General features: G+C 44.5%; 1 protein-coding gene and 1 pseudogene across 10 annotated transcripts in view; one reads left to right on the forward strand and one right to left on the reverse strand.

Annotated features, from left to right (window-relative positions):
- Window positions 1-27,890, reverse strand: part of BTBD9 (BTB domain containing 9) — a 295,779-nt gene that overhangs the window by 154,906 nt on the left and 112,983 nt on the right. The gene's annotated exons all lie outside the window — the stretch shown is intronic.
- Window positions 18,149-19,170, forward strand: LOC149525155 (uncharacterized; annotated as a pseudogene).

Raw genomic sequence — 27,890 nt, forward strand, 5'->3', positions numbered from 1 at the left:
AATAACTATGTTGAGGTCCTCATTCACTTCAGTTTGCAACTTCTTCAGTGCCCAAAATAATGATTAATCATACAGTGTATCCAAATTCGGGCTGGTGCCATTTTATTTATTTGTGTTGTACCCTACTACTTATTCTCAATGTGTCTGCTGCCCCATCATTGCACAGTGCCACACATGTCGCCCAGTTAAGACCTTAATCTATTGTGAAACTATGAAGGATTTTGGATATTTCTTCAACAGTTGCATAGGTTGGGATTTCTTTGGAAAGAAGAGTTCTTCAGCTATTGTACCTGCTTTGAAAAATTTCACATAAACCAGACACTGAGATATGTTGGCTACATCTCTGTTCTCATCAAGCTGCACTATGAAATATTGGCTTTTCCAAACTTGTCTATGAACTGATCCTGGATGTTGTCTGCAAGGCCATCAGTGCATCAACAAATGGCATTATTTTTACATAGGAATGGTTTTCAGTGCTATGGTTTCTTGGTCCCCAAACACAATTCTGTACATTAATTGGTGCTAGAAGTAGAAGGATCTTGCTGATAAAGTGTTCCTGTCTGCATTTTGGAATTCACATGGAAACAACCTAAAATGCTTCTATGTTCTTTGAGGAATAGCTGATTCTCTAGGTAGGACTTCCTTTTTGCTATCTTAATTCTTCTAGTTTCAGAAGGAAAAATGTGTTTTTTGTTTATGAATTCTAAGTGCTCAATTTCTAAATGTCTCTGTAGGTTGCTGGGTAAAAGCTCCACCCAAACCAGTATAATGTGAATGTAAGACATGTAACTTTTTATATTATAAGTCATGTCAGTTTCAGCCATTGCGAGTCATGTGGCTCTTTGCCATTGTAAGCCATGTAACTCTCAGTTGTTCTAAGTACTGAGAACCTATCTTTGCCCTCTGCACTAGCAAGGGGCTTTCAGCCCACAGACATCATGCTGAGTACTCCCTCTAGCAAGCAGAGAGACTCCTTGCAGAAGTGGAGAGCACAGAGTCTCTTGGACCCAGCAGCAGCATAAGACACTGATGATTTTTAAGCCTAGTGTAATAGTCTCTTAATTAGGAAAAACACAAAAAATGAAAACAGCGCATCAATTAACATATTCTTCTCCAAATACTCATGGCTCATTGATTCAGAATTAGGTAAGCACAATGCCTTTAGTCTGACATGTTATGCCAAAGCACGAACACAAATTTTGCCAAATATGTTGCAGTGGAGTGCACAAGAAATGATGAATCTTTACAAAAATTTTTTACTAGAGTACCAAGCCCAGATACAAGGAGCCTTGAGATACCATGCCTGAAGTGGCAATGCTAATGTCACATAGCAGCAGCACTGTGGATCCAGGTATGTGCATGTACTAAGCATTATAGCTGTGTGCAGCACAGTACAATATGAGGAGCATATGCAGGTTGAACTTCTGTGGTCCAAGACTCTCTAGTCCAGCAACCATGGATGTTTCTGGACAAGAGAGTGTAGCCAGACAGGAACTCCCCTTGTAACATCCATTTTTGCTTGCCTGGAGCATACAGGGCAAACAGAGCAGAAGGCCCAGGCTGCTGTGACCATGAATGGCTGTAAACAGAGACATGCCAATTGCTGACCAAGAGGCTGCCAAGGAGTGTCCTTGACTTAACCCATATTGATACGAACACACAGCCGCCCGCGGTGGGAGGAATCTCTCGCCCAGTAAAAAAATGTCTAGTACTCACAATTTAGTTATCTCTCTTGCAAGTGTAAATTAATTTGAAACTTGCTTGTAAGAACTGGTGCCACAAAACGGACCAGTACAATTTGGCATCTTAAGATAAGAAAGAGGATACAGGCCCCCAGGGGTATAAAGATGAGTCCAGCAGCACATTTTCTCTGAGTGTCAATCTACCATCTATCTGCTGGTCGGGTTAGGTGTTTGATCTCCCGAGGTTCCAGAGGAGACGCCCACCTCGTATTCGTCTTTCCTAGGAACTGAGCGACCGGCCCTGGCCTGACACGCTGGAGTTGAGAGGCACAGAAAGGGGTAAAAATTGTACCTGGATGTGGTCCTTTGTTTAAATATATATATACATAGTGTTAGAGCTCTTTAAAGATTAAGCTGTCACTTAGTACCATTATTTCTATTTTCTATCTTTACCTTTTTCCTGTAATCATTTTTAAAAATCTGTATTTGTTAACAGTTAAGAAAGAGAGCAATAGCCATTGTAACCATATGCTTTTATAAGTTTTTTAATAAACCTGTAACTGTTTACGCTTTAACCTGACTCCTTCAGTTGCTGTAACAGAACCAAGCACAATATAAAAGAACTTCAGCCGGTCATAAAAGGACAGACATAGGGAGAGCTTGGGCGTTTGGATCTGTGTCACTCCCAGGTGACAAGATCCGTTGGGGCACCTTTTCAGCCTTTCCTAGGCTGCCCGCTGTGAAGGAACCCCTGTGTTCTAGCAGCTAAAATCTAAGGTGTAATAAGCTCTTCCTATATAACGAGGCGTCTGTTGGCCTGCTGGCCACCCTCTGCGACGGGACCCCGGTCCTAGCAGTAAAGACACGGACGTTAAACCTTTTCTCAGAAACACACACACACACACACACACTGCCCTGACCGTCGGCTGACAGAGAGCTGCAACACACAGATTGCCGGAAGCTAGGAACAGAGCCAGCCTGTGGAGCCAGAGGAGCCCATGGAGCACCAGAGCCCAAATCCGGTGGAGCCAAAAAGTCAATGGGGCTGCCAGAGGTCTGTGGGATAGGGTGAGAGAGCAGAGCCCACAGTCAGAAGGGGTAGGAAGGGGCGGGGAGATATCCCCGAGCTCACAAGGCCACCAGAGCCAGTGGGCTGTTGCACTTGGTGGCTAGGGGGAGAAGCCTGGTGGGAAGGATGGTGTGCCCCTCCCGTATCTTCCCTGGTCCAGCAAACTCCCTTGTCCAGCACCAGTCAAGTCCTGAGAGTGCTGGACCAGGGAGGTCTAACCTGTAGATGGTGAAGCATGTAGAAGACCAGTATTTGTGTATGCATGCCAGTGCAAATACAGCTTAAAAGTCTTATCACAGTCTGTATAAATCTGAAGTATGTGGACTGCACCTTCATTAACGTGTCATGGCTATTTTTCTGAATCTTCTGTAGTACTATTTTTGTAATCATTCATTATACTAAGAGCACAAATTTTAAGTTGATACTAGTTTATTTCAATTTACAGATAAACTGAAGTAAAAGAGTTCTATGCCTTATATTAATACATATTCATTCTCAGAAGACACATTTCAGTAGGAAGCTATTCATTGTTGCTTAATGTTTTATTCACAGTGGTAATTGATGTCAGTTATGACAAGTGAACTATTATGAGGCTAACACTATCTTTTCCACTAGAATATTATTATTCTCAGCATAATGAAATAATCCCTCCTATTTGAGTGCAGGGATACCCAATGTTATTTATTGCCATATTTTGAATAGCTAACAATTACAGAAGAACACTGTGATCAGATTATTCTTTTACTTCAAAAAGTGGTACCATAGTACTTCCTTTGCTTCATCACCTTCTCTGGATTCTTATCTATCTCCGCTCCAAGCCTCCAACTCAAAATTTCATATTTTGTTTTCTGAACTTGGACTCAATCTACTCTACCCCTCTGAGCTCATATTCACTTCCTCTACCCTTTGCTGCTCACTTATCCTAAAATTTCCACCCTCACTTTCCATAGTGTCAAGTGTAAAGTAACCATCATGCAGAGCTATCAAGTATCAAGCATAGATAATGTGGTCAGAATGAATACCTCACAACATCAATTTATATGAAATTTTGAGATCATTTTGAAGTTAATGATTTACTTGTGTGCCTTCACTATACATTTACTAGAGTCACTGCCTCCAAATTCAAGTTTCATTTTGCTGTGACACCAAACCAGTCTAGTGTTCACAGCTGTACATTTCTACTGTACCCACCTTCTCCCAATTATCTAATCATAAAGTTCTCTCAATCTCCACCAAATCCTTCTGAGATTATAGCAATCAACTCCCACTTCCAAGCCCCCTTCAGCCATTATTTTAATCTTGTCTTCCTCTGTCACCGCTCCACAATATTCACATTGAGGTCACTCTCAATTGTACAATCACATGTGTTTGGAGATGCCATGCAATCCTCTGTCCCAACTGAACCAATTTACCACTTTAAATGTCACATTAACATCTTTACATTCCCTTACTTTGCAACTGAGTCTCTCAGAAAACATCTTGCAATCTAGCATACTAAACTATGCACATACAAATATCACACTATACTGCATAATATTTTTAATACCCTTCTATTGTATTTTACTTCTAGTGTGTTGAACTCCTAGGACCCACTTTTTGTATCTTCAGCCTCAATGAACAGTTCTGTGTAATGAAGAATTGAATAAAATGATATTAAAAAAGATAAAGATTGCTGTCAGATATAAATTCACTTTTACATTTTCTGCAAGCCTGTGGCTCTTTACAAACTGTCCTATTATGTCTTCACTAGAAATTCCATCTAGTATTGAACAATCATTCTTTTCCAAGTTAAAAATTCTTTATAAGTAATGACACTGGCATTTCTCTTTGCTGATGAATTAACACATGGTTACAGATTTTTCAATGTGTGAAATGTCTATGATCTCATCCAATGTAAAGATACAACTATATAGTCCTTTCTTGGTCTAGATTTTCCTGTAGAAGAGGATCCTGAACATAAATGAATCATACATATCTAGCTATACTTGTGTAGCTAGATCTGGATAAATTTCAATGCCGATACCATTGTATAATTGGAACAGTAAGAATTATTTCCTCAAAGTATGATTTCTATCTTCTGTAATTATTTCAATTATCAACTTTATTCAGTGACTACTAACTGATAACATTTGCATTCAATGAGTTTTTAAGGGGCTTATCTGTACATAAGAAGCTGATTGGGGAAATAGCATGATTCAGTCTGCTCCATGTAAACAACTAAAGAACTAGTGATTGTAATTGATTTGTTATTTATTCAAATATCATGGAAGGTACCTCTGTCTTCAAAATTCAAAACAAGGAAATCTATTACATATTTTAGAGTAGTGGTTCCCAAACTTTTCAGCATCACGCCCCCTTTTTGATTTTTGAGAAACCCTCATTCTCCCTCCCCCCCATAGAAGCAAAACTTGTTGAGAAAAAAAAAAAAGAAAAAAAAAAGGAACTGACTGGGGCCAAAAAACAAAAATAGCAGCAAAACTTAGAGGGAGGAATTGATGGGGGGGGTGAGGAGGGGGTGCTGGGTCGCCTCGTGCCCCCCCCCCCCGGAATTTCTTCATGTTTTAGAGTTACTGCATATGTCTGTCTGCGTGTCCATCTGTCCATGAGTTCATTTGTTCAAGAACTTCTCCTAAATGGTGAGAGCTAGGACCACTAAATGTGGTTTGCAGCAAATTTGGTTTGGTTGTGCCAGGACAATGGAATGTGCATGGAATGCGACTGTTTCACATCAAACGGAAAGGAAGGGTTCTGACAGCAGGGACAGTTATACTCATGAATGCCCATGCAGGGGGCAGCGAGCACTTGGGTGGGGAAGCTATACTCATCAATGACCACAGGGGGTCAGGAAACTCTCCAGCCCAGAGGAGCAGCTCCTGGCTGGCAGCATGGCCTCCGCCCTAGGGAGCAACTGTCACCTGCCACACTACCCCTGCTGCCCATGGCTGCTCCACTCCCAGGTCATGGTGCCATGAGGCCCCTGCGACCCCAGGCTGCCCCTAGGGAGCAGCTGCAGGGTGGCCAGCCCTGGGGAGAAACCAGTGGGTGGCGTGTATGGCCCCCACCCACTCTAGGGAAAAGCTGGAGTGGGGGCTGCGTGGCATCCCCCTGCCCCTGGCTGGTCCCAGACCCATGCAACGCTGAGTAAATCTTCTAGTAACAGTTGATTTCCTTCACCAGATAGAGTACAATTTGTATAATACCTGGACCAGATGTTAACAGTAATGTTTCCCATAGTCTCCAGCTATAGAATAATAATTTTGTAACCGGGAAAATCCTTTGTTGACACATTGATTTTTGCACCTACTATTCCAATTTTCTGCAATCTTTTCACTGCATTACAGGTTGGACCTCCTTGGTCTGGCACCCTCAGGACCTGTGTAGGGATGTAAGTCACTAGTAGACTACCCGATAAGCCTAGGCTTATCTAGTAGTCAAGTCACTACTTGAGTAGACTGAATATCGGAGGCAGCAAGGAGGGGAGCAGGAGCTATTGCTGGGGGGAGCTGGCTTAAAAGGAGAAGTGGGGGCAGAGGCAGCAGCTCTTACTACATTTAAAAAGCAGAGCCACAGGGTCTGGGGCCAGGTATGAGCCGGAACTCCGCTGTCCTACCTTGCACCCAGTCCCAGACCGCTGCAGCTCTATCTTTTTAATGTAGTAAGAGCCTGGTGGCTCTTATTACATTTAAAAAGAAGAACTTATTGACTAATCCCCTTATTGACTAATCGAGTAGTTGATGAAAATTCCATTGATAACTCAATTAGCTTTCTAACCACTATTTAACATCCCTAGAGCTGACTGGTCCTGAATGAGGGAATTGGCCGGAACAGGGGAGGTCACATATCTTTTGTCTCCCAGCCCTCTGCCCCTCCCTATTGCTGGCTACTTCTGGCCCACACCTGGTCCCACTACCCCTGGGCTTGGGCTCCGGCCCCACTGCCACTGGGCTCCAGAACCAGCTTCCCAGCCACTAGCATGGCTGGGGCTCCCCAGGCCCACAACTCCACAGCCACTGCCAGCCCTACTGCTGCCAGGGCCAGAGCTCCTCATTGTTTTGCCCATCCCCTGCCACGGAGCTTCCAGCCAAGTCACCAGTCTCCCTGTCCCTGGGCATGGACCAGGGAGCCCTGGTTTAGGGAGGTACAACCTGTAGTAGTTCCCACAAATAGAAAAGAAAAAAAATATAGAATTCCATATACAATGGGAACATGTTTTGGTACATTATAACTGGAGAGCACTATGGCTCAAAGCTTATATAGTCCTTTATATGAAAATGCCTATTTTACCCCTAAAACTTCAACCTTGAAATGACTCAGATTCTCATAAATAATCATCCCAAAGGCATGAGAAATATTTGAAATGAGACTCAGAGTAAAACCTTTATGACTTTTGAAATATTAAAGCTTCATCATAAAAATACATTTTAAAAGGGATTACATACATTTTATTTTATGATGCATCCTGCTGTCCTTTCTAGAGATTGAAATTCCAATTTTGTATTTAGTAAAAGGCTTGAACTATAGACTGAACTTGTTTAAGCAAAGGCTGAAACTGGTAAATTAACATTTTCTTTGGTCTGGGAATATACCACTCTTGCTGCTGTAGAAGTGCAGCATGAACTGTTCTTAACAGGGGAAGAGTTCATGCCTGACTAAATTGCCTTCTATTAGAAATACATAGATTAATACTGAAAAGGCTCTTAAAATAGTTTGTACCCATTTGTATTCAGAACATATTTTAGTAGTAAAATGAACACTACCCTCAACTCCTAACTATGGGTACGTCTACACTACAACGTTAATTCGAACTAACTTAGTTCGAATTAGTTAATTCGAACTAAGCTAATTCGAACTAACGGATCTAGACTAAAAAACTAGTTCGAATTAGCGTTTTGCTAATTCGAACTAGCATGTCCACAATGAGTGGACCCTGAACCAGGCTTAAGGATGGCCGGAAGCAGTGCCGGCAGGGCATCAGAGGAGGACTTAGAGCATGGAGATGCTGTCTCAGGCTAGCCGAGGGCTGCGCTTAAAGGGTCCCAACCCCCACCCCGGACAGACAGTTCTCAGGGGTGCCCCGCTTGCAAAGCAGTCCTGGCTTGGAGTGCCCTGAGTACCCACACTGGGCACATCACTGCACTCGGCCATCAGACCGGCTGCACTTGCCGCAGGCTGCCATCTGGTGAGAGGGGCAATTGGGGGGCTGCAGGAGAGCTTCCACCCCCAGAAGCCCGCAGAGCCACCCCAGTCCTCCCCATCGGGGGCTCGTACCCCATTCCTCCCTTACCTCCTTCCACTTACCCTTCCCTAGTCCCCCTTCCTGATGTACAAAATAAAGGACAATTGTGTTCAAAAATAGAATCTGTCTTTATTGAACAAAACTGGGGGAGACTGGGAAAAGGAGGTGGGAGAGGGGAAGAGAGAGGCTGAGAGAGCGGAGGGCAACTACAATGATCAGGGGTTGGGAACAGGTCCCATATGAAGAGAGGCTAAAGAGACTGGGACTTCTCAGCTTAGAAAAGAGGAGACGGAGGGGGGACAGGATAGAGGTCTCTAAAAGCAGGAGTTGGGTGGAGAGGGTGCATACAGAAAAGTTCTTCATTAGTTCCCATAAAGAAGGACTAGAGGACACCAAAGGAAAGGAATGGATAGCAGGCTTCAAACTAGTAACAGAAAGTTGTTCTTCACAAAGCAAAGAGTCAACCTGTGGAACTCCTTGCTGCAGGAGGCTGTGAAGGCTAGAACTAGAACAGAGTTAAAGAGAAGTGAGATCAAGTCATGGAGGTTTGGTCCATGGAGTGGTATTAGCCAGGGGGTAGGAGTGGTGTCCCTGCCCAAAGTTTGTGGAAGGCTGGAGAGGGATGGCACGAGACAAATGGCTTGGTCACTGTTTTCAGTCCATCCCCTCCAGGGTCCCTAGGGTTGGCCGCTGTCGGCAGACAGGCTACTGGGCTAGATGGACCTTTGGTCTGACCCAGGACGGCCATTCTAAGCTCAGGGCTCAGGGTGGGGGTCTCACTGGACGCCCTTGATTTTCATGCACACCTGCTCCTGGGTGGCCAGGCTGGCAGCTCTCCTGCCCTAGACAGCCACCTTCCTGTGCCTAGTGCGGACGTCGTGGACAAGGTCCACGATGTCCGCACTAATCCAGGAGGGTGCCCGCCTCTTGCGGTCCCAGGCAAGCTCCCGGGAGCCGCCAGCCTGGTCCCGGGAAGAGGGGGAGGGCTGGGGGGCATCGGGTGGGTGGCTCGATCTGTGCCAGGTGCAGGGTCTGCTGGCTGGGTGCTGGCAGGCTTGCTCCTGGCACGGACACCGTAGCCAGCCTGTGCCCCTTTAAGGGGTCCGGGGCCGGGAGGGGGGCAGACGAGTTTCCCTGGTGTTGGCCAGAGTTGCCACCAGGGAAACCTGGGGAGGCCTAGCCTCCCACTAGTTCGAATTAATGGTCTACACAGCCCTTAATTCGAACTAGTAAGTTCGAACTAGGCTTAATCCTCGTGGAATGAGGATTACCTAGTTCGAACTAAGCGCTCCATTAGTTCGAATTAAATTCGAACTAACGGAGCGCTAGTGTAGCTCCTATGAAAGTTAGTTCGAACTAACTTCAGTTAGTTCGAACTAACTTTGTAGTGTAGACATACCCTCTGAAAGCAGAAAGGGTAAATTTCATTTCCTTTAATGTAGCTAATTAAATATGTAATACAGGCAGTCCCCAGGTTACATGGATCCGACTTATATCGTATCTCTACTTACAAACGGGGTGAGGCAACCCCGCACTAGCTGCTTCCCCCAGCAGACCAGGGAGACGCGGAGCGGCTTTTCTCAGCAGATACCTCAGCTTGAGAATAAAGGACTGAGGGAAGCGAGGTGTGGGAGAATAAAACTGAGCTCTGGAGAAATGTTTGGCTAGAGTTTCCCCTACAATATGTACCAGTTCCGACTTACATACAAATTCAACTTAAGAACAAACCTACAGTCCCTATCTTGTACGTAACCCGGGGACTGCCTGTATTTGGCTTTTCATATTCAATGGAAATCTGTTTTACATCATTCTTCTCTGTGTTGAAATGAATCACTGTCACTGTGACACCAGCAGACCAGGTGCCTTCTTACATTAAGGCTCCTAGACTTCATGTGAACATTGACCAATATAGAGCTGTACACCAGTCTGGCTTATTTGTGTTAGCATTGTTAAAATAGATATTAAGATTTTACGAATGTGTTCAGTGTTTACACTTGAAATGCTTGTAGGACGCTGCATGTAATATTCCACAATATCTGTGCTGAGTGTCTACATTGTAAACCTCTGTAATTTTGTTAGTCATACAGGTCATCAAATGTAAAATGCTGGCTTCCTACAGAAGGTTTTAGGTAATGCTCACCAAGAAGGCCCACTGAAACCAAACGAGCCAACATAAAATCTTAAAAAACGATTTTATTAATTGCACCCTCCTCCATCATATCCACGTAGAAACATGCAAACTCGTCTGATCAGCTTGAGCTGTGGGGGGAAGAGAATAAAAATCCCTAGCAGTAGGAAACTGGATCTCTATGCTGCTAGGACTTTGGGAGGACAAGATTTCTAAGCATGACAGAGAGATCTTCAGATGCTTAACCTTCAGTAGCCCTAGAGGACATGCAGACCTTACTCATTACAGCAGATTCTGTCACATTATGAAACTTAAAACTGTAATTAATTTGTGTGTGTGTGTGTGTGTTTACCTGCTTTACACTTGTAAATAACTTATTTTTCTTAATTAATACATCTTTAATTTATTATAGGATTAGCTATGTGTGTTATCTTTGGTATAGGACCTAAGTGATAAATGACTTGCAGTAAATGACTGGTTCCTTGAGACCCACAGTAACCTGAATATTACTCTGATTTTTAGTGTAAAGGGACCATCTAAAAGAAAGGCCAGTTTACCTAGGTGGCAAGATAGAACAAAAGAAACTGTCTCTGACTCCATGCTAAGGCTGTTACAGTGCTTGAGGAGGTCACACTTGATATTTGGTTGGTGAAATGTAAATATAGAACTCATAACTAATTCAGGGTTTGTGCTCTGCTTCTTACCCTCAGTATGGTACTCATACTTCTGGGAGACTCTGAAGAGCATGACAGCTATAGTATAAGTTCACAATTAATGTAAATGCTCCAGTGTTCTTACAGTACACCAATTACGATCTGAGACTTAGCATTAAAATAATCTGTCATCTCATAATACTTGGGCAACTGTGCAGATATATAAATATTGTGTACAGCCTTGGAGGTTAGTGTGACATTACATCTTACAAAGGTATCATTCAGGATATGTCAGAGTTAAAATTCTGCCTTTTAAATAGCAAATTCAGATATTATAATACCAAAAAAAAAATCCTAAATCATCACATTTGCTAATATATGTTACAGTAAAACATTTACAGAAAGTCAAACATATGTAAGCAGAGAAAGAAACAATAGAATATTACAGACTACAACTGTGGCTCACTCTTGCACAGGGTGCACAAAAGCAGGAAAAAGCTTCCTTAAATTCATCTCCCTTCCAGAATGTACATAAACTACAATCTAGCCCAGAGGTGGGCAAGATATGGCTCACAGACTGGATCTAGACTGCCAAGCCTTTGGATTCAGCCCATGGCCCACCAGGAAGCATTGGAGAGGGTCCAGCGGAGGGCAACCAAAATGATTAGGGGTCTGGAGCATATGACCTACGAGGAGAGGCTAAGGGACTTGGGTCTGTTTAGTCTGCAGAAGCGAAGAGTGAGGGGGGACTTGATAGCAGCCTTCAACTTCCTGAAGGGAGGTTCCAAAGAGGATGGAGAGAGGCTGTTCTCAGTAGTGACAGATGGCAGAACAAGGAGCAATGGTCTCAAGTTGTGGTGGGAGAGGTCCAGATTGGATATTAGGAAAAACTATTTTACTAGGAGGGTAGTGAAGCATTGGAATGGGTTACCTAGGGAAGTAGTGGAGTCTCCATCCCTAGAGGTGTTTAAGTCTTGGCTTGACAAAGCCCTGGCCGGGTTGATTTAGATGGGATTGGTCCTGCCTAGAGCGGGGGGCTGGACTTGACGACCTTCTGAGGTCTCTTCCAGTTCTATGATTCTATGATAAGGGGATGGTTGGATGAAATAACATGATCTTGGTAACTAATTGACCATTCATTATCAGTTGGAAATAGGTCAATGGAGGGATGATAGGAGTTGCTATAGGGAACTTTCTGGGTGTCTGGCTGGTGAGTCTTGCCCACATGCTCAGGGTTTAGCTGATCGCCATATTTGGGGTCAGGAAGGAATTTTCCTCCAGGGTAGATTGGCAGAGGCCCTGGAGGTTTTTCGCCTTCCTCTGTAGCATTGGGCACAGATCACAGCTGAAGGACTCTCTGCATGTTGGGGCCTTCAAAGTATTTGAAGGCTTCAATATCTGAGACATAGGTGAGAGGATTATTCTAAGAGGGGTGGGCGAGATTCTGTGGCCTGCACTGTGCAGGGGGTCAGACTAGATGATCATAATGGTCCCTTCTGACCTTAAAGTCTATGAGTCTATGAGTCAGGACCCTCAGGCAGGCTCCCTGCCTGCTACAGCCCTGGACCACTCTAAAAGCAGACAATTGCTGTGGCCATGTGCCTCTAGATCAGCGGTTCCCAAACTTTTCGGCATCATGCCCCCTTTTTGATTTTTGAGAAAGCCTATTCCCCCCCAAAAAAGAAGCAAAACTTGTTGAGCAAAAAAGAAAAAAGGAACTGACCGGGGCCAAAAAAACAAAAATAGCAGCAAAACTTGGAGGGGGGGGGATGGTGAGGGGGGCGCTGGATTGTCTCGCACCCCCCCTGGAATTTCTTCATGCCTCCCCAGGGGGACACCAAGCCCCCCCAGTTTGGGAACCCATGCTCTAGGTGCTATGTGCCCTTTGAGGAGGGGGGAAGGTAGAAGACTTTGTATGCTGCTCCCACTCTCAGCTGGAAACAGGACAATGGGAGCTGCAATGATTGTGCTGGGGGCAGGGGAGTATATGAAGTCTGCCCTCTGGGCATGCAGCACAAAGAGGCACACGGCCCCAGCAACTGGCTAGGAGTTGTACCTACAGTTTTCAGATGCACAATTTTTTTTCTACCATTGCAACACATTTGTTTAAACAACTTAACTGTAGCTGGACGAGCAATGAAATTTTTGGGTGTAAAAAGTACAAAAATAATAAAGCGCTGTAAAACTTAAAACAAAAATTCAGTTTTCTCCAAATTTCAATTGTGTTGATGTACCCCCCAGACTTCTCTCAAGTACCCATAAGGGTGCTCGTACCACTGGTTGAGAAACACTGGTCTAGACCATCCCTGGCAGGTGTCTGTCTAACCCGCTCTTAAATATCTTCACTGATAGAGATTCCACAACCCCCCTAGGCAATTTGTTCCAGTGTTTAACCATCTTGACAGTTAGGAAATTTTTCCTAATTTCCAACCTCAACCCCCCCCCCCCCCCCCCTTGCTGCAGTTTAAGCCCATTGCTTCTTGTCCTTCTTTGAAGCCCAGGTATTCAAAGGGGAGTGATAATTTTAGCACACCATTCAACTATGCAGTTCCCATCAAAAATCAAACGAAACAGCCACACTGCCGGACAAATGGTCCAGCTATCCCAGTAGCCTGTCTTCCAAAAGTTTTCCAATGCCAGATGCGTCAGAAGGAATGAACAGAATAGGCAATCATTGAGCAATCCAGCCCATCATCCACTCCCAGTCTCTGGCAAACAAAAGCTAGAGACACTCAGAACATGGGGTTGCATCCCTGACCGTCTTAATAGCTAATAGTCATTGTTGGTCTATTCTTCATGAACTTATCTATTTGTTTTTGTGAATCCTGTTACAGTTTTGGCCTTCACAACATCCCCTGGCAATGATTTCTACAGGTTGACTATGCACTATGTGAAGAAGTACTTTCTTTCTTTTATTTGTTTTAAATCTGCAAACTATTGATTTCATTAGGTGATCAATGCTTCTTGTGCTATGCAAAGATGTATATTACACTTCCTTATTCACTTTCTCGACATCAATCAAGTTTTTATGGCCCTCTATCATATCCCTTCTTTGTCGTCTCTCTTCTAAGCTGAAAAGTCCTGATCATTTTAATCACTCACTTCTCATATAGAAGCTATTTCATACCCCTAACCAAATTTTAAGAGCCTAAAAATTACATTGGTGCCTTAATCCTTGTGAAGAGCCTATATACACTGAAGGACATTGTACACTTGCCCTTCCCCCAAACCCAATCTACTGCATAGCTCTGAGGCCCTAGGAGGAATAAAACTATAGTTTTCTTCAGTGTATTTAATGACAAAGTCATCTGACAACATAATAATTATGAAATAAAAATATTATATTGCTGGCCAGATATTACAGTCAGAGAAATACAACAACACTCTAAAAACAATGACCAGCATACATATCAACAACAAAAATATATCCAGTTACACATATGGATTATATGTAGGTATTTCTGCAGGTTTTAGGAAAAATAAAAATTGGTAGATTCAGAATATATGAATTTTATCACAGTACAGATGTATTACCTTTCTTCCAAACATGCAGGGAGGCATAAATAGCATGTCCTTACATGTGATATTGTGGTATAACTGTTATTGCTAGCTAATGCCCATATTCAATAAATTGAGAGATGTTGGATGATGCACTGGAAGACCATCTTGAGTTTCATATCTGGTAACTGCATCTTCCTCTAAAAATATGCTTTGTCTGAACTGAAATCCCAGAAAAGGGGGACCACTTCCTTTAAAAGAGCATCATAACAGAAAATTTCCAAAAGCTTCAGAGGGGTAGCTGAGTTAGTCTGTACAGGATAAACTTAAAAAACAACAAATAGTCTGATAGCACTTCATAGACTAACAAAACATGCAGATGGGATCATGAGCTTTCGTGGGCACAGCCCACTTCTTCAGATGACTCAAGTGTTGGATGTCCAGAACCAAAAATAAATAGGGAAAGGGGGAGGGGAATGGAAGGGGGGGGAAAGAGGCAGTAGGTATATAAATATCAAAGGGAAAGCAGAGCTAGTATGTAACAGGCAAAACTGATAGTCTATAAGCACCTAAAGACTGAATAGTTAAAAGAAGCAGATAAGAACCATTAGTTAGCAATTAGAAAGGAAGAGTACTAGCACCAGATTCTACACAGACAAAGAACCATTGGCACCTTCATTCTTTGTTGGTTGATAATGTCCCAGCCATCTGGTATCTCAATTCAAACCATTGTCATGAGAATTAAACTTGTGAATTTATTGTAGTTCCAACCCTTCCCTGTGTATTTGACTTGTAGAATTGGTCTGTTACAAAACAGCAACTTGAAGATCTCTATGAGTGACCAGGCAGATTAAAGTGTTCACCAACAGGTTTCTGTATGTTCTCTTTATGGATATCTGATTTGTGTCCATTGCTTCTTTCCCTTAGGGACTGTCCAGTTTGTCCAATATATATTGCAGTGGGGCACTGCTGGCATTTGATGGCATAAATCACATTACTGGATGTGCGGTTAAATGAGCCTCTGATTTGGTGGCGTACGTGGTTGGCTGCAGTGATTAATTCACTTGTATAGATAGGTGGGCAGTTGGCACCAGGGCTGATTGCAGGGCTGGGTTCCTGAATGCTTATGATGTAGCTGGGTAGTACGGTTACCGGAAAGAATTTGTTTCAGCTGTTTGTCTTCCTTTACTCCCACTCACATCAAAAGTGAAAACTCACTATTTTCTGGATATATCACTTCAGAGTACATCTAAAGATTGTTTACTAAGATTACTTTTTCAGTTAGATGCCTAACAATACACTGAATGATACAGTTGGGCAGCGAGTCAGACTTTAATAGTGTATACTGAAACTGATTATTACTTTGGAAAAATGTTCTGAAAAAAGCCAATGAAAAAATGTAAAACACATTCAACTCCAAGTAAATACAGGTGCTTCACATATATTACTACATTCTGTCATATAAGCAGGACCCCATGACTTTTTAAATCTAAGAAAAAATGGCAATGATCTTCTGATTCTTGATCTCATGAAAACAGAACATGATTATGATTGGTTCTTTTCACCTACATTTTTTTTACCCTATCTTTAACATTAGTGTAGTTCTTATTCAATTCAAAGTTTCTGGCCTTTAAAAAAATCTTTACACTGCTGAATATAATTGCCAGAACAGTGTCTGATTCTAACAGGTCAGCATTGATCTCTCTAAACCAATTGGTTCTTTCATTAGAGAGAAAATGAAGTAAAGAGAAAAGGCAGGTGGGCTCTAGTACAGGCAGCTGGACTTCATCTTCTTTTTACTCTGCTTCTCCCTCGTTAGCTAATAGCCAATCGATCAGGAACCTGCTCCAAACCCACAAAAACTATTCATCACTTCTGACACAGGATGGCTTTAACATGTCACTAAAGTAAAGAATATTTTCAGCCTGTCCCCTGCTACATATTTTTTAAAGACAGAAAAGTCTAAATGCTGCATGCTTTAACAAAGTCAAAATGTAAGTGTAATGTATTACTCAGAATGTAGTACTCCCTACTTACCCAGTGTTACTTGGGTCCTTAACTCAAATAAGTTTTGTTTTTCTTCACTTAAATCATGGTTCTGGGGTGGGACTGAGGATGAGGGGTTCAGAGTGCAGGATGCCCTGAGGAGAGAGGACAACCTCAGCCTTCTCTCACTGAAGCAGCTTGGGGCCAGGTGAGATGTGCCTGTCCATGGCTGCTGCAGTGGCTACTGTGGTTGAAGTTGGGCATTTCCCCTGGCTGAGGGACAGATACACAGACAGAAAGACACATACAGTCACATTCTCTGAAATATATAACAGATAGCTGTCCCTTTCTCCGCCACTGCCACCTGCAGGCCCAATGGGGTTACAGTTATCCTGTTCCTGTTGCTGCTCCCTGTTGTTATTCTGAAGTATAACTATCCCTCCTACCAGACTTCTCCCTTTCCATTGTATGCACATCCCACATTCCATTTTATGCACATCCCACTATCCTGATATGACATAGTGGAGGTCAGGTTACATTCACTCTTTGCTCTGTATATATATATATATGTGTGTGTGTGTGTGTGTGTACACCTCAGTTCCCCCCCCCCCCCCCCCACACACACTGCAGCACTCTCTGCATGAGGTGGGGAGAGGCTGAATATGAATCACTCCAGATGTGTATTGGGCCCAGACACCTGAGAGCCAGATATAGGAGATAACTCCTAGCAGGGAAGAGAGACAAAGGATAGGCAAGTATCAGAGGGGTAGCTGTGTTAGTCTGAATCTGCAAAAGCGACAAGGAGTCCTGTGGCACCTTATAGACTAACTAATACACTTCAGTTAGTCTATAAGGTGCCACAGGACTCCTCGTCGCTTTTAAAGGATAGGCAGGGGCTGACTCCAGGCTGGGGGTTAGAGCCTGTGAGAAGAATCAGGCTCATCTGGGCTAGGAGAAGAGAAGGGGCTTAGGGCAGGAAAGGCGGGGAGAAGGGCCTGGGACCCCTTTTCCCCTAGAGGAATAATGCTGCCTGCCCTGGCTCCTGTGTTAACATCGATCCTAAGCTACACTGTGCCCCTGTAAACCAATAAACCTTCTGTTCTACCTGCTGGCTGAGAGTCACATCTGGCTGCGGATAGGGGTGCAGGGTCGGGGACTCCCCGACACTCCGTGACAGTGCTGGCAGAGGACGGTTCGACTGCACCCCGTGGATGGAGCATCCGGTAGTAAGTGGCTGGGGTGCAGTAAAAAGAAGGGGGGCTTGCAAGAGCCAGGTACTGCTGGAGGCAGTGAGAAGCGGTTTCAGGAAGCAGAGGGGCAGGCGGCTTAACCTGAGTGTGGTCTCAGAGAAGGAGTATTCCCCAGGATCGTGGGACGTGGCCCCAGATGGCAGAGGGGTCTACAGTCTAACCCTGGGGAGAGTGACACTCAAGGCGGCTGGCCCACTGAAGGGTTCTTCCTGGGAATCGTGGGGCACTGCAGCACTGGCCTGTGAGTCTGCACCCTGGGAAAAGCGAGATGGCCTACAACTGACTCCTTAAGGCAGATGCCATGGAACTGTGCAAGGAGAAAGGCCTGCCAAGGCCCAGCTAATTGCTCAGCTGGAAGAGAATGATAATTTCAGGGAGCTTGGTCCTGTCCCGGCTAGGAACAGCCAGAAACCCCCTGAGAGCATTTCAGGCTCTGAGGCAGGAGAGAAGGCTGGAGTTCACCAGATGGATGTGGTGCTCACCAGACCACACTTAGCCAGCAGTGGATCTGCAACAGCTGGAGATCGAGCTACAGCTAAAGGAATTGGAGGCACAAGAGAAGGAACAGCACGAATGGGAGAAAGATAGGCAGGAATGGGAGAAGAAGCGCAAGGATCATATGGAACAGCAGTAGCATGAGTGGGCCATGGCGGAGTTGAGAAAGAGCGGGGCCCCGGCTACAGTGAGTGGGGAGAGGCCCAGGGGGCCAGGGACTGCAGGTCACTTTGAGAGATTCGTTCTGTCCCGGTGTAAGGATGTAAGGAACCTGGATGGATTCCTTAATTCCTTCGAGTGAGCCTGAGAGCTGCACTAGGCTGCATCTGGGGGACTATGAACAGGTCAAAGAAGCCCTGCTGCACAAGTTCGGGCTGACCCCTGAGGCGTACAGGAAAACAATTCTGGAATGTGCAGAAGGGCCCTGAAGAGACCTACATAGACCTGGTCTCCCGCCGGATGCAATACTTCTGCAAGTGGATGTTTGGGGTGGGAGCCCAGACTGCAGAGGACCTGGTTAAGCTGATGGTCCTGGAACGGTTCTATGAAATGTGCTCGCCCGACCCGAGGCTGTGGCTGAAGGACAGGAAGCCAGAGGACCCACACGGCATGGAGAAGTTGGCTGATGAGTTCACAGAACACAGGTCCAAGTGTGAAAGGGAATCCCGGAGAGACCGGTTCTTGGCTGTGCAACTGGGGAAAGCACCTATGGGGCGGGTCCAGAAAGGAGGGGATAGCAATCCTCCACCTAGAGAGCCAGCCAGTACTTGGGTGGACCAGCTGGACCTGACCTACCATCACTGTGAGCAAAAGGGCCACAAGCTAGCTCAGTGTCCCAAACCCCTGTACAGGCTCCATAACCCGAGACTTTCCAAGGTTAAATGGGTGGACTGGAGGAGGAGCAGGCTGCCCTCAGCCCAAGTGGGGGAGGCCCCTCAGGCAAGCACCTTTAGGAGACCTGATGCAAGGCGGCCCCTGTGGAGCAAATGCCTCGTGCCCCTTGAGGCGGATGGCAGGAAGGTTATGGGTTACTGGGACAGAGGTGATGCTGACCCGACCCAAGCTAGTGATCCCAAACCGCATGGTGCCCAGCACCCCGCTGACCCTGAGGGGCATAGATGGGACCCCATTCAAGGTACCCTTAGCCCAAGTGCATCTGAAATGGGGGGCTAAGGAGGGCCCCAAGGAAGTGGGGGTGCACCAGCACCTGCCTACTAGGGTGCAGATTGGGGAGAACCTAAGAAGATTGGCCAGAAGGACCCCACCGTGCCCTAGTCATCACCTGAAGCCAGAGCCAGTGAGGGGCCCGCAACTCTGACCCTGGGAAGGGCACTCTGCAGGGGGCGCAGGGCCCCATCCCAGCAGACAAAGGGCCCCAGGGGATCGAGCTCAACAGAGGTCCCTGTCCCTTTCCCAGCTGCTGAATTCCAGGTCGAGGTGCAGGCAGATCCCTCCTTGCAGAAGCTGAGGGACCGGGCTGGCATCTTGCAGTTCAAACCCTGGGGGGAGGCTTCCGGGAGAGGTTCCTGTGGGAGAGGGGATTCCTGTATAGGGAATGGCTCCCTCCAGAGAAAGTGGAGGCATGGGAGGTCCAGTGGCAGCTGGTGGTTCCCCAAAAGTATCACCACAGGCTGCTGCACCTGACCAATGAAGTCCCATTCTTGGGGCACCAGGGGATTCGGTGCACCTGGTTGAGGCTGCTGCAGAATTTTTACTGGCGGGGGATCTTCATGGCTATGTAGCAGTACTGCCCATCTTGTAACTCCTGCCAGAGGGTGGGGAAAGCCTGAGATAGGAAGAGAGCTGCTTTGGGGGTCCTGCCCATCATAGAGGAGCCTTTCCAGAGGGTGGTGATAGATCTAGTGGGGCCCCTCAGCAAGGCAACCCAGGGGAAGCAAAAATACCTGTTTGATCTGATGGCTTACTACTTGTTTCCTACACTATAATGCAAGATATTTGGGTTTATTTTGTCTTGCACTGAAGACTAAGACTGCCACAGAGACATCATGTTTAATCCTTGAGAAGATATAAATCTCTACATCAGCATTTCCAAAAATATATCTGAAGTAATTTTAAGAGATATGAAAGATAGTCTGTCCAGTCCTCTACAGAGAGAAGGATGGTAGCTAAAACAAACTGATGTTGGGTGGGGATTTCAAATGAGAATAAGAGTGCTTTTTAGGTTCCATCAGGATGCAGTACACTAAGCCATAATTCTGTACAAATTAAATTATACAGACAAAACTGTTCATCATCTGCATTATTTTCAAATCTAACCCGATAAATCAAAAAACTCTGGTTTTAAAAAGAAAATTACAAAAATTAAGTTACCACAGACAGTGTTTTACAATAATTGAGTCAAGAGAGGTGATTATCAATGATTTTTATAATAGTAAGTGGAAGGAACAAGAGTAAACACTGTAAACCAAATGTCTTAGGCAAAAGCCAATCAATATTTTAAGTTAATAAACTGCAGCAGAGTGATGCCACAGACAAAGAGTTCGAACCTGGAGTAAAAAAACTTAAGTTATATTTTGATAATGTGTCTGAGATGATTGAAAGTCACTGGTATCTTTATTCCAGTGAAAAGGCACCAGAGGAAGAAAACAAATGTTCTAATAGACAAGAACAAATTAGTACAAGCTGGGGGAGTGAGAATGTAAATATTCAAGGATAACTTTCAGTGCAGACTACTTACAATACAACTATACTCTGCTACCATCTCTGACAGTTGGACATCTTTTCTGAGGGGCCAAAGTAACAGGATAAAGGAAAAACACCTTCCAAAACAATTCTGGGAAAAGAAGAAATACCACCTCACTCCTTCCCAGTGGAAAAAAAATCTCACATTGAGCAGAGCTGCCTGGTATTCCAATTCTACTGGGAGTATAATGTAAAATTCTGTCAACTATAAAAGCCAAAAAAGAAATACAGCATATAGTGCCCAATACAAAGCATAATGAAGCTCCTGTGGGCTTCATGTAACTAGTTTAACAGCCCTGAATTTTAAGGTCACCATAGTCTATGTTTATTTCCTATAATCTATCCCAGAACTCAATTTACTTAAATTTACAGTATTATTCAGCATTATTCACGTTAGCTGTTCCTCTAAAGCTCTCTAGACCCTTTACTATGAAAGTAAATTCTAAGCACAAGGCCCACATACAAATAGCAACTTCAAAGTTTACACAGTTACAGATAACAAAACTGAGTAAGCAAACAGAAGCAAACAAAAAGTCTCTCTTCTCCCTTGTTTATTCCTGATCTGTTTACAAGAATCAGAGTTTGCATATGTTCACTCTAACAAATTAGACTAAGCACAGAGCTCAACATATTTTATTACAAATGTTCTCAATCTTTTCAGGCAATCATCCATTTAAATAGACTAAAACTTTGCTTGGACCAACCAGCTAGTTCTTGGCTGCTTCTTATTAAGTGTAATAGCACACAGTGAGATTATATAATTCAGAAAAAGCAGTCCAAGATCCATTATGAATTAAAATCTGCAATTGAATGTGTGATGGCTAACCAAGAGGTTTTGGGTACTACTGCAAAAGGCCATTAAGATAAAGAGGGGACAGCAGCCTGCAATAGTTATAAAGCCAAAAGCTATTACTGGTCAGAAACTATTTGTGTTAATTATATTGCAAAAAACTAACACAAGATTTTAATCTATTCCATCCCCTGCCAACTGATCCTAGTAAAAGAATAAAATGAAATGAATAATATGATTAAAAACTAGAGATAATTACAGTATTCCAATTTGATATAGGTATATTTGATTTCTAAATGGAAAAAAAAAATCTGTCTCCCACTCTACCAGGGTGTTTCGGCACTACGCGGCGGAAACGAGGCTTACAGGATCTGCCGACTAAGGGTTCTGGGGTCGACAGATCCCCGTCTACACTGCCGCACTGTGCAGACAAACAGCTGATTGGCACAGTGCGGCAGCCATTTTCATGTAAATGAAGTGGTGATTATTTATATCGCTGTTTCATTTCCCTTTGCCGAGTAAACTCATCTACGTGGCTCCGTCGATGGAGCCATGTAGTCTAGACACACCCCCAGTGTTTTACTCTACTTTTCAGAAATTCCAGTTTGAACCATTCAAAGTTGAATCGTAGGTCTCATTTATTTAGTTGGAAACAGTGTAACAAGTTTTTAATGAGAAGTCCTCAATCTTTGAAGTAAAAATTTATGTAAAGTAGCATGTTAGTAATAGTTCCATACCAGCAGGAACTCTTATTATCATCTCTTATTATTTTATATAGATTACTAATAGTGTATATAACTAGAATTTTGAAAGGGACAGAAAATGGAAAACTCTCTTCAGAATTTATCATACCCTTTTCAACTGCTCTGGGTTTCATTATAGTTTTCTCCTGCAAGATACCCTTCTTATTTTTAAAATGTGGGTTTTACTTTTAATGTAGCTTTCTAGGCAACTTCTCCATTGATGGGCGATCTCTCGTTGCTGAATATGATCATCTTCCATGGGAGTTGTGGACCCTTAGGTTGCTGATAAGGCCAATCCTTGAACCACAAGTTTTGTTACAGTGAAAACAGATGTTTCCAGGTACAGCAGGAGGCTGTTGACACTAACTAGAAGCCAGTCTCACCTTTCTCCTGCGCCTCCTCTCTCCTTAGCTTGTCGGTGGGCAAATTCAAAATGCAGGGAGCCATTGTGTAGGACTTTTCTCCATTTTGAGCAATCCTGGGTGAGTGTCTTCTAAGTGCATCAATGTTGTACTTCTTTACGTTATTCTTTAGCAAGTACTTGTAACACTTCCGTTATCCTCCCACATTATGGCATTATGGTCGTGGTCCCCAATCCGGTGCCCGCGGGCGCCAAGGCGCCTGCCGGGCCCTTTACATGCGCCCACGGAGCAATCTGGGCTGGCCCCGCCCCTGGGCGTGCGGCAGGTGCCAGCCCCAGGCGCATGGCCGGCCCCGACCCCGGGGGTGCCGCGTGTGCCAGTGCCGACCCTGACCCCCGCCCCCGGGTGTGCCGCGCATGCCCCAGCCCCGGACCCCGCGCGTGCCTTTGCCGGCCCTGACGCCGGCCTTGGCCCCGCCCCCGGGGGCGCCGCGCCAGCCCTGGCCCTGGCCCCGGCCCCAGCCCCGGGGGCGCCGCGCGGAACCTGGGCAGCCCCTGCCCGGGATCACGGCACATGCCAGTGCCAACCTCAGGCGTGTGGCGCATGCTTGGCCCCACCCCCAGTCACGTGGCCTGTGAGCGCCCCCCCCCCAGGCGCCCGGCAGCCCCAAAACATTAGGGACCACCGCATTATGGTATCCTTCTTTCAGCTGAGAAAACAGGACCTGTTTTGGAAGGCCATGGTCTGGCACCTGAATAATGTGACCACTCCAGCGAAGTTGCTGACAGATTACCACTGTCTCGCTACTGGTGGTCTTTGCCTTTTCTAGAATACTGATGTTAGTGCACCTATGTTCCCATCTGATCTTCAAGATCTTGAAGAGGGAGCATTGTTGATAACTCTCAAAGACTTTTAAGTGATGTCCGTAGGCTGTCCAGGTTTCAGACCCATACAATAGTGTTGGGAGAATGACAGTTTGACAGACAAGAATTTTAGCGTATGTTCGAATGTCATGATATTCAAAAACCTTGTGCTGTAAACAAGCAAAGACTGCACTGACATAGCTCAGATGATGTTGGATTTCTACATCAATATCTGCCTTGGATGAAAGATAACTTCCAAGACAGAGAAAATGACCGACATTCTCCAGTGCCTCTCTATTGATTTTAATAGATGGATCATATGGTACCTCATTTGGATTGATGGAGCAATTTGGTCTTGTTGATGTTGAGGGACAGACCAAGACATTCATAGGCATCAGCAAACACATTCAAGATGGACTGAAGATTTCTCTCAGAGCAGGCAAAAACCCTCTTGATAGGAAAAGGTTTTTTTATATAGAGAGAGATGACAGTACAGAACACTGAGAGCCAGAACTAGAGGCTGTAAACAAATATATGGGACTGTGGGAAACTTGCCCACAACCATGATTCATCAGTCTAACTAAAATCATGCCAGACCACAGATTTTGCTGAACTAGGGGTTCAACCTGTAGTAGATTTTCTAGAAGTGACCTGATACGGAGGTATTTTGAGCAGCTAGGGCAGGAGTGAGCAATAATTTATGAGGGCTTTCCACTCCAAGATTTTGGTAAGTGGTCGAAGGCCCCACTTTTCTGTGGAGGGAGAGTGGAGTCTGGGATGGAGAAGGGAGCTCAGAAGGGAGCTCAGTGCAGGTGACTGCAGTGCAGGACAGGGTGTGGAGTCTCAGAGGAAGTTTGGGTGAAGGAGAAGATTGTGATCTGGGACAGAGGATTGGGATCCAAGGTCCAGGAGGGGGTATGTATGCAGGAAAGGATTCCAGCCTAGGGGAGGGGATGCAGGGTCTAGGAGGAAGTTGGGGTGCAGGAGGGGGTGTGCTGTCAGAGGCAGGCTCTGGCTGGGAGGCTCTTATCTAAGCAGCTTCCAGCCAGCAGCCCTGCAGGACCCCGAAGCAAGCTCCCTGCCTGTCACAGCCCCATGCTGCTCAAAACGGCTGCTGCTTCGGGAGCCAGAGGAAGGAGGAGACTTCATAGGCTGCCTCTGCCCCCAGCCCAATCTCTCAGCTCCTATTGGCTGATTCCAGCCAATAGGAGCTGAGAGATTGGGCTGGGGGTGAGGGCAGTGCACAAAGCCTCCCCTTTCTCCTGGAGCAGAGAGCCAAAGGGAGCAGCCAGCTGCTTTAAGCAGTGTGGGGTGTTCTTTGCCTAAAGGTACTGGCAGGGCAGTCCACGGGCTGGATCTGGTGGCTTGGTGGACCAGATTCAGCCTGTGGGCTGCATTTTGCCCTTCTCGGAGCTAGGGACTAGGTCATATAACCTGTTCATGAAAGTGATAACTCATTTTCCGGAATGGAAAGTGTGATGGTTGCCCTGTGGTGCAACCTGGAATCATGGATTTCTGTGCCCCCTGAACTCTCTCCCGCCTGGGGTCTCTCTCACAATGCCTGCTAGTGATCAGCAGCAAACCCACTAGTCAATGTTATCACTCAGCACAACTGCCAGATGGCATAAATGTTCCCTGAGCCACTCATGAATTCCTCAATCCCCCCCTCCCAGCACTGCACCCCAAGTATATATCACCTAATTTATTAATCGGTTTACCACTTCAACAATGGAAAGTGGACATACACCAGCTTTTGTAAAATCTGAGCTGATCTGTCACACACTTCACCCAGACTCACTGGGAAAGATAAAGAATAAAAGAAGCTTATTGACTAAAATGGATAGATTTTAAGTAGTAAGAGCAAAAAGTCAGTCTTAACTCTCAAACCTATTAAACTAGACCAAGCAGGGTTTTTTTCCCACCACACTAGATATTGCAGCCAATAATACCCAGATTTCACCCTTGAAATCTGAGCCTGACCCCTCTTTTGGATTCTTCAGTGTGTTCTTGTTGTTTAATGCATGGCAGGGCAAGAGAAAAGCATGGGTCTCTTTGTTTGGTTTTCATAACCTCAGTTCATATGATTGGAAAGTACAAGTCCAGGCATGTCTGAGAGCACTGTTAAGTTTCCATGAAAAGTTGAACAATTCCTCTGCTGTCACCTCATGCAGGTGAGTCATAGCACTGTAGCTCCCTTGGTGGTTAATGGCCATTGATACCCACCTGGACGTTGGCTACTTTCCTTGTTGATGTGTCAGGGAAGTGAATATCTGTTTACAGCATGTTTTAGAGACAACTATAATACACATTCACATATTTTCATATGCACTGATAATCATACATATACAGATAGAGAAATGAATTTCAGCAGATCATAACCTTTCCCCTGATATCTTACCAGGCATGTTTTATATGCAAGATCATGATGATATAAAAATGAGGAATATGGAGGTGACAGGGCACTCCCCCAAGGTATAGAGTTTCACAGAAAGTTGCCACTAAATATTTAGAACCCTCTCCCCGTTGATCCATTAAGCATCTCTGGAGCCACTGTCTCGGTCAGAAGGAAAATGTTAAAAAGAAAAAAAATGCTATCATCACTTAGGAGAACTTGAAGCAAAATGCAGGACAATGTAGCACTTTAAAGACTAACAAGATGGTTTATTAGATGATGAGCTTTCGTGGGCCAGACCCACTTCCTCAGATCAAATAGTGGAAGAAAGTAGTCACAACCATATATACCAAAGGATACAATTTAAAAAAAATGAACAAATATGAAAAGGACAAATCACATTGCAGAACAGAAGGAGGATGCGGGGGGGTGGGAAGGGGGAGGAAGGAAGGTAAGTGTCTGTGAATTGCTGATATTAAAGGTAGGGAGAGTGGGATGTTTGTGAGTTAATGGTATTACAGGTGATAATTGGGGAAACTGTCTTGATAATGGGTGAGAAAGTTCAAAGACTTGTTAAGTCCTTGTTGGTAAGTGTCGAATTTTAACATGAATGACAGTTCAGAGGATTCCCTTTCAAGTGCAGATGTAAAAGGTCTTTGTAGCAGAATGCAGGTGGCTAAGTCATTTAGAGAGTGTCCTTTCTGGTTAAAGTGGCAAGAAACTGTTTTCTCTTTGTGATCTTGTCTAATATCTGTTTTGTGGGCATTAATCCTTTGGCGAAGTGTCTGAGATGTTTGTCCAATGTACATAGCAGACGGACACTTTCGGCACATGATAGCGTAGATTATATTTCTGGATGCGCAGGAATATGTGTTCTTGATCTTATAACTCACTTGGTTAGGTCCAATAATGGTATCAGCAGAATGAATATGTGGACAAAGCTGGCAACGGGGTTTGTTGCAAGGGAAGGTACCAGGGTTGGTATTAGTGTGGTATGTCCTGTGGTGGTTGGTAAGAATCATCTTGAGGTTAGGTGGTTGTCTATAGGAGACTATGGGTCTGTCTCCCAGAGCCTCTTTGAGTATGGTATCCTGTTCCAATATAGGCTGTAGTTTCTTGATAATGTGTTGGACAGGTTTAAGTTGGGGGTTGTAGGTGATGACAAGTGGTGTTCTATTGTTGGTTTTCTTGGGTCTGTCTTGAAGTAGATGGTTTCTAGGTATTCGTCTGGCTCTTTCAATTTGCTTTTTTGTTTCTCTGGGTGGGTAGTTGAGATTTATAAATGCTTGGTAGAGATCCTGAAGCTTTAGGAGAACTTGGGACTGATCTCAGGCCAAGAGAAAACAGGACTTTGAGTCAGACATGGAACTCCTACATATCTCTCTCTATATAAAATACAGCAGGTCACAGCAACACATATATTATATTGGGGCTTAGATGCTAAGGCAATGATGGGTGCTCTGGAAATACCATCAAATAAAGATATTTTTCAGTTGAATGATGAAAATCCTTGAACATGATGGATCTGTTGGTTTATCACCATTGAGATCTGATCATTTTTCTAGATACATCAATCATTTCCCATATCAGGAAATATTTTAGTGATGAATACTCAGCTCTAGTATGATGGAGGAGCATAATTATGGTACGGCAGCATCAAATCAGAGTATACTTTTACTGGTAGGAAACAGCTGGTTCCTACCTCTCAGATGGCCTTGAAAAAGACTCTCTTTTTATGATTGTTTATTCCCAGCTAGCTGTTTGTCTGTGAAGTGATGAACTCTTTCTTTTTATGAGAGTTTACTAGTTGACAAGCCAGATGACAGAGCTAAAACGGGAGAGACTGTCGAGACTAAAGTAATCAAAAGTAGAGACACTCAATCTTCCTGAAATTCTGAAAAACTTAGAAGGATCCTGCCTGTCAATGCTGCAGCCACCTCAGAATTCTTTTTCCTTTAATTTAAAGAAACAAAAATGTATGAAGTGCTTATGTAAATTATTAGAAAAGAACCTGCAATGAGCCTGTCATCAGTACGCAGT

The sequence above is a fragment of the Pelodiscus sinensis genome, chromosome 3 (genome assembly GCF_052426305.1).
Source record: "Pelodiscus sinensis isolate ZL-2025 chromosome 3, ASM5242630v1, whole genome shotgun sequence".
NCBI classification, from domain to species: Eukaryota; Metazoa; Chordata; order Testudines; family Trionychidae; genus Pelodiscus; species Pelodiscus sinensis.